This window comes from Physella acuta, unplaced genomic scaffold (assembly GCF_028476545.2).
Source record: "Physella acuta isolate Inbredline_101_S28 unplaced genomic scaffold, ASM2847654v3 ptg000142l, whole genome shotgun sequence".
Classification (NCBI taxonomy): domain Eukaryota; kingdom Metazoa; phylum Mollusca; class Gastropoda; family Physidae; genus Physella; species Physella acuta.
Window position 1 is genome coordinate 2466890 of NW_026731661.1, and position 8583 is coordinate 2475472.

Consider the following 8583-nt stretch of genomic DNA (forward strand, 5'->3'; position numbering starts at 1 on the left):
ATCTATAGAAGTATATGCAAAACATTAGCATGATGTACAGAGGTTAAGTAACCTAAAACTTGTGTTGAATATTGCCTGTTTTTCCCATACAGAGATTATATAGGGAAATACGCCTGTTCAGTTTTGACCCATTTCCCGATTTTTCCCGGACATGGCGAGTTTTTTGTGACACCCCAAGGCGTTCTCCTACCACCTCACAAAATTTCAAGGGGGGGTCGTCGTCGGACAAATGTTTTCGTGATAAAGCTCATATAAAGAGAATTTCACTCGCGGTCACTTTTTAGCCCTCGTCGAGGGCTTTAAGTGACATCGACAGTTTTCCCTAAAGGTCAAGCCATTTTCCTAAGAGCATGCCAAAAATTAGCCAGACGTAAAGACGGTAAGTGCCCTAAAATCCGTTTTGAAATCACCCTCTGTTTTTCCCATAAAATACAAAGATTATATAGGGAAATACGACTGGTCAGTTTTGACCCATTTACCGAATTTCCCCGGACATGTCGAGTTTTTTGTGACACCCCAAGGCTTTCTCCTAACACCTCACAAAATGTCAAGGGGGGTCGTCGGAGGAAAATGTTTTTCGTAATAGAGCTAATTTAAAGAGAATTTCACTCGCGATCACTTTTTAGCCCTCGTCGAGGGCTTTGAGTCAAACCGACAGTTTTCCCTAAAGGTCAAGCCATTTACCTAAAAGCATGCCGAAAATTAGCCAGATGTAAAGACGGTAAGTGCCCTAAAATCCGTTTTGAAATTACCCTCTGTTTTTCCCATAAAATACAAAGATTATATAGGGAAATACGACTGGTCAGTTTTGACCCATTTACCGAATTTCCCCGGACATGGCGAGTTTTTTGTGACACCCCAAGGCTTTCTCCTAACACCTCACAAAATTTCAAAGGGGGGGGGGTCGTTGGAGGAAATTTTTTTTCGTAATATAGCCCATATACGGCGCCGGTCAGTCGAGGTCAGTTTTGACCCCCTCTCCGTAGACTTTTCAGCAAACCGTTCTATCGCCCCAAGGCACCAGCGTGCCAAATTTGACGCGACTGCGGCGCCGGGAAGTGCCCTATCGGGCTCCCGACCACTTTGCTTTATATATATATATATATATATATATATAGATTTATGTATGTATATGGACGACCTTATGAAACGAAATAAAAAAAAACAACAAAACATAATGATAATTTAATTGATACACGACACACATAGTGAAATTCGTTAAAAGCAAACTGCACAGACGCGATTATTTAATACGGTTAAGTATACATAGCTATTCTACTACTTCAACATATTAAATTTGTGTATGTGCCACATTGATATGGCAATGTGTCGTACAAGAGGAAATAGAAGATTATAAACAACACTTTGCTAAAAGAAGTCATATAGTTATTTCCCTTTTGTTAGGGGAAACAACAACTCTTAAAACATTTAAAATCGATAGATGAAGAACATTAATTGATGGAACACATTTTTATTGATATAGATTCAAAAGTAAAAATTAATTGTGTTTTTATTAAAATGCTGTTTTGTTTATTTTGTTTTAAAATGTAAATTAAATGTTAAACAATCCTAAACGCAAACGCCATTGTTTTAAATAAAAAAAAATATTATTAGTAACTGAAAAATGAGTTGTTTTTACTTCTCTCTAATTGCTTTTTGATTTGATATTTGTTTCCATACAATTTAAAATATTTGTTTAATAAAAAAAATCCAAGAACGCGTAGTAGCTTACTACGTTTTGGAAAGGGTAGGAAGTCAAAGGCGCATGTCTAATCAATTATGCGCCTACCGAATAATATAATATACTACACATGAACTCAGATAATGCTAAAAGTGGACGATTGTATCGCGTTTTTGCTAACGAATACGCCTTCTAGTTTTTTTTTTTTAGATCTTTACGCTTTTATTTATTGTTATATAAACAAAAGTTGCATGCATGTAATAATATATTAAAATAATTTGAAATAATGTTTCGTAAATGAGTTAGGTAAGTGTCATTAAATAGCTCATATACACAATCAGTTACCACTCTTTCGCGCAGTTTTTTTTTATGTAATATGTAAATTACATTTTAATCAATCCTAAATAAAAACGCCATATCTTCATATAAAAAAAATGTTCTTATTAGTAACTGAAAAAAAAAATTAATATCCAGTGACTTAAAATAGATAGTGGAGTTAATATTTGTTTCCTTACAATATTAAATATTATAACTTTGATATCGATTTAGTTATAACTTTAAAAAAATCCTAAAACAAAGAGACAGTACGGACCTAGAGCAAAAAGCAAGGACGGTAGCTATATATAGACAGACTATTTGGAACAGTAAAATAAAAGCAAAATACGACAATGTACATTTCACGGGAAACGTACTAGACTTGATTTATCGTAGACGACTCGACAATGACAGCACTCAAACACATATACCATAATTTGCAACATCACAACGTAATGAACATAATACACTGCATTTGCCAACTGACCCGCTTAATCTAACCATCACATCCCCTTTCATCACACTCACCCTGTCCCCGCCCCTAAACATCATGACCCCAATATAATTTTGCCCCCATAACTGCATCCCCTTCGTCCCCACGACCCCACCCCTGTGTTGAAATACTATGTTAAATACTGAAGATGATGTATTATCCATATACATTTCTAACAACGTTAATTTGACTCCAACCCCCACATCCCCCATGCCCCCACCTTGTTTCGCTTCATGTATTATTTGCCATTCAGTTTCCTATTGTTGCTTAATTGTGTATTGTTTTATGTATAACACTTACAAACAAACATTGTAAAGTTATCATTTGTCTCTATTTTACTATTATCATATACGTAAAAAAAAATACCAAAAATAACAATTCACAGTTTACGGGACAGATTTTAGATTAAATTTTTAGCAGACGACATGACAAATACAGCACACTAACACACACACTATAAATAGTAACACCTCAGTAGTCAGTTCACACACATCTCAGCCTATTACTCCTGGCTCGACTTAAACTCAAACTTTCATTCTCCCTATGTCCTGTCAACCATCGCGACCCGCCCCTCACCCTCAGCTTTCATGTCACGCAACAACGATCCCGCTGCCTAGCCCGCCTAGCCCGCCTTACCCAACTAACCCCCACCTACACCTTCCCGCCCACCCAACCAACCCCTACCTACACATTCCCTACCCACTCAACCAGCCCCCACCTGCACCTCCCGGCCCCACCACTGTTCTTTCCCTTCAATTATGTTTATCCATGTAACTTTTCGGCACATTTTGGAAGTTTGGAATTTTGTATTTGAAAGTTTTGTAATTGCATTATTTATTTACATTGCCATACACGGCAAGCTCTATATTGTGAGCATCAGCTGTCAATAGACATATCATTATAAAAAAAAAATTAAAACGTAAAAGTAATGCATAAATTATCACTAGTAAATAACGTGGCATGACTTAAAACAAAAATGATTTTAATTGGGATAAATGTAAACTGTTTGTGTAAATTATTTGCATATGGTATTGTGCTTATGCAGTTATGTTGACTTTTTTGGATTAGAAAAAAATAAATAAAATAACTAGAGTAAAACTTACTGCAAAAAATAAAATAAAATGCTAAATAGAACAATGTGCATATCACCCCTACTAGGTTAAAGACATCGAATTAATACAAATAAAAGCACTATATCTTGCGGTTCTCGATCAGAGTCAGATCATACTAATATAACATATAACATATATAAGTTTAAAAACAGTTACATGCTATTTACTTTAATTTAAATGACAACACCCGCAGCTCAAGGTGACAGTGCTATCCACCGCTATATAGAACTGAGGGGAAACTAAAATACCTTTTGCCAAATGTCAACCAAAGTCATCAAATTATTTTATTTTGATCGTAAAACAAATACAAACGATATTATAAACACAGAACTAACATGGCTGTGTGATTGCTATTAAACTGAATGTGAACTGACACAAATGTATCTTCTCTTTAAAGCTGCCGATCTAGCAAACTGAAACTATGCTTCAGGAGCTGCCTATACATCAATACATGTAAGTATTATGTCAGCAACAACCAGAAGAGATGGAAAAAATGTTACATCGTACCCACAACATGGCTGTTTTTGTAACGTCAAAAAAAAAAAAAAATATCAAAAAGTGGAAGGAACCCAAAAAAAAATATTATTAAATGATAATAGTGATAAAAAAAAATAAAAAATGAACAAATTTAAATCCACCCAAAAACATTTTAAATCAAACATTAAATAAACTTTTCGATCAGACTTTGGGTTTTGTTCTAAAGTTATTATATATACCCTAGGTAGAACGCGTTGTATAAACATAACATAAGGAAGACATTTTGAAATGTATGGAACATTCCAATGCTGAGCATTAATTAGAAACATTATGAATGTGATCTTTTAGAATAGCAAATAATATATTTTGCCTAAATTGACTAAAAACACATTCTATGTACTGTGTCTCATCTCAACTATAAATAAACATCCTATTGAAAAGCTCCATTTTTAACTGAGATATCACAGTCAGTTGTTATAAAGCAACGATACAAATTTGCTATAACTGATGCACTTTATCCATAAAAGAAATGCAATGGTTGTAAACTGTATAATCGTGAAGATCCCAGAGTCGATATATAGAATGAATAAATCACGGTAAGGCAGTTGATGGAACCTCCACAGTTTTATCACAGAGTTTATCTAATGAATGATATTGAGAAAGATTACAACGAGTTGATGTATGTGTTGATTGTTCTTCTAGAGTACCAGTCTCAGCGGCGTAGCGACCAATCCCGAGCCCGGAGACAAACTTTTAATTTGACGCCCTCCACCCATATAATGTTTAAATTTATAATTCAAAATATTAGCTAAAATGAGCTTATTTTGGCGCCCTCGAGTAGGCGCCCGGGGACATATGCACATCCCCCCCTCGCTACGCCTCTGACCAGTCTACAGTATTGGGTCATACAACTAAAGAGGAACAGATAGTAGATTTAATACTAGAGGTTAGTCATGAGATCAATAAAGTCTAAAACAATAGATACGATCGTGTTATTTAGTTTTCCGGCGTTTGAAAAGTTAACAGAAGTCAAAAGTATTGTAGCTTTAGCTTTAGGAGCTGGCTATTTGTCAATACTTGCACATGTAAAACGTAACAGTTTTTTTTTTATTTGGCAGTAAAAATGTATCAGCAACAACAAAAGAGATGGAGAAAATGTTATATCTAACCCAGACCAATGCTGTTGTTGTAACGACGGAAATTATGAAGAGTGGAAGAAAGAAAGAAAACAAACGAGAACTATCAAATGATGATTGTGAGAATGTTTTTTTTTCTTTAACGAACTAAATACAAATGAAAAAAATGTCATGAACAGCTGTAATTAAAAACATGTGGTAGATGATTTTTAGCAACATCACATATTTTCTTGGGCCTAAGTTTACTTAAGGCAAATAGAAAATACTGTGTCTATGTGAAACTGTACATAACAATTTCCATTTTTTCTCCGATGGGGGGGGGGGGAGTGTGTTAAAAGTATAAACTTTATGTATAAATTCTATATCATTTTAGGGGGTGGATGGTGGTTGACGCCCCTCCAATTCCCCTCACCAACCTTTGGAGATGCCTGAAATAAGCATTACTCTGTTTAGCAACTAAGGACAAAAGTACTTGATCTAGAATATATAGACCAGTAGAGAGAACATATTTAAATACATCTAACTAATCATTCAATACCACTCTATACAATTTTTAATCTATATATATAATTCTCTTCTGGGATCAGTTAGAAAACAAGCTGCAAGCGCGCCTTTGCAGTCCCCTCTCTTCCTCTCTATCAGTATCACTACCACCCCCACCCCACCCCCACATGATCTGGTGAGTTGTGTTCACTCTGTTTATATTTACAATCATAGAGACGGCTTTGGTGACGGCTATTAAGGGCAGATAATTTAGTTTGAAACGATTTTAAACTTAGAGGACGTAACTAATAGGAGGCTGCTTTCACTGGGGGGTGGGGGGGGGGGGGGTTAGTGTTTTTAAGCAAATATTTTCAATGGCAGCATTGGTACTGTCGAATTCACAAATTATAAATTACTGAAAAGTAGAAAAAAACAACTAAATAGCGGCGTATGATACGCAGCGGGTCGGCTCGTGTAAAATATTACAGGTGATTCGTTGTTCTCTGCCTAATACACATGGGAAGTTCTAAACTTTACGAGTGCTGCTTAAGCTGTATACTTTCATGAGCCGACCCGCGGCGTACCGTACGCCGCTATTTAGTTATTTTCTACTTTTCAGTGATTCATCATAATTTGTGAATTAGACAGTACCAATGCTGCCACTGAAAATATTTGCTTTAAAACACTATGAGTATGTCATTAAGGAAGATAAGGCGAGCTTACAGCTTGGTGTTTTCTAGGGTATCCAAGAAGAGAATTATATATATATATATATATATATATATATATATATATATATATATCGATTATTTTCCCGTATTCAAGTTGGAAAATATTAATAAATTAGCATAAATTCTATTTTAAAAATATATTACTGCTTTTCTATTGTTTGAATATCAGTTAATATTCCCAAAAATCTATTTCTACACCAGGCTCAATGTAAACCAAGATTAAACTACACATAGGTCGAGCAGCACAGACCAAAAGCAAGCGGGCATTGACCAGCCTTTCCAAGAGCTTGCTGATGTTAGAGCAGAGGGAGAACGGTCTGTAGCTCTCAGGTGAGCCCAGATCAAGATCCGTGGCAATTTTTTAAAGAATTGTAACTAAAATGATGTAGATCTAGTAATTTTTTTTCTAAGTAAAAAACTCAAAATAACCACGTTACAATTAGATCTTTAAATAACAGAGTGTGCATCATTATAATGTGCTCGCTTGGTCAGGTGTGTAGGGCTAACGGTCAGCCCGACCACACAAATAGAGAGAGGCGGTTTGTTATAGAAACACATGCAGCGAAAAGTTGAGTAAATGAAATATAATGACGTCACGTTGATTAACCGAATTTATAATCGTTGATCGCTAGACAGCTACAAATGACAGTAAAAAGTTCGGTCTACAGCATCTTCAATTAAAAAAAAAATATACTGCCCGCGATCTCTGACTCTTTATGAAAAATGGCGGGTGAAAAAAGTCTTTAAAATTGAGGGGCAAGGTACACAGCGTCAAGGCGCGATCACTCTTTCAATAAAGAACCATTTTAGATAGTCCTAGCTAACCGATTAAGTGAATGATATGTTAAGATTCTATTGTTTAGATGTGATAACTGAAAGTGATTTAATTTACATTTTAAAAGGGAAACAACTACACGTTCTTTTGTTGATTGACGCGTACGTAAATAGTACAAAAATAGTAAACAGCTGTTAAATTATTATATAAATTTTCTAATATAAAATTATATTTTCCTATGTATTGTTCAAGAGATCAGTTTTAATATAAAAATGTAACTAAATTGCTATTGTATTCAAAATCTTAAGAACCATTTAAAGATGTGACATAATTTATTACATACTTTGAGCTTGATATTCAATTGTCATTCAGTGGTTGCTCTCCGTCTTCACAAATTAATATATTTTTGATGACGAATTGGAAATTAATCTGCTAACACAGGGGTCGGCAACCCTGCGGCTCGCAAGCCGCATGGGGCTGTTTCGATGTCATAGTGCGGCTCTCCATCTATTTGCACAAATATTAATAGTTATACTATTTAATTTTCAAAATTCAAAACAAATATTTTACTGTAAAGTAACACACGTTTAAACAGGATAAAAACACTCATCAGAGAACAGCAAACTAGAACCCACTGTCAACTCAATGTCCTACACCAACAACCACAGCTTCACAATATTTCGGACAATTCATCAACCTTTACACACTACATAAAAATCAATTATAAAGAACACCAATAAACATTTTATGTGCTATTCCTGTGAGCCTGGTCAATGCAGTGTAATATGTTATTTGCGTTGAGGTGTTGCTAATTATGGTATATGTGTTTGAGTGCTGTCATTGTCGAGTCGTCTACGATAAATCAAGTCTAGTATGTATAAAACATTAATGGTTTTTAATTTAGATAAAAAAATAAATTTCAAATTAAAGATAAAATTATTCGCCAAGTTCTCAAGCTTCGATATAGGATATTTCAATTGGAAATTAACATTTTTAATTTTAGAGACTTAAGCATTAACTTAAATTATTAGGATGCATATTGTATGTGAGGGTTTTTTTATATTGTATATGTATTTCATAAAAGTTATTATATATGCATTTTATTTCTGCTATTATATTCATTCAACTTATAGTATCGACTACACATACATTATTTAAAGAGTTTGACCTGGAACATAGACGTGCCCAAAGGTTAACTGGCTTTCTACAACTCAACTACGGCCAAGCAGATACTTGATATTTCTCGGCTGTTGTTCACGTAAAAGAACTAAACAACACCACCAAACATCACGGACTTTATACATTAGAATTCACCATCTACAGGGAAGACAATGTCAGCGGCACCCTCAGATGTCCTACCCCCACCCCACCCACTCAACA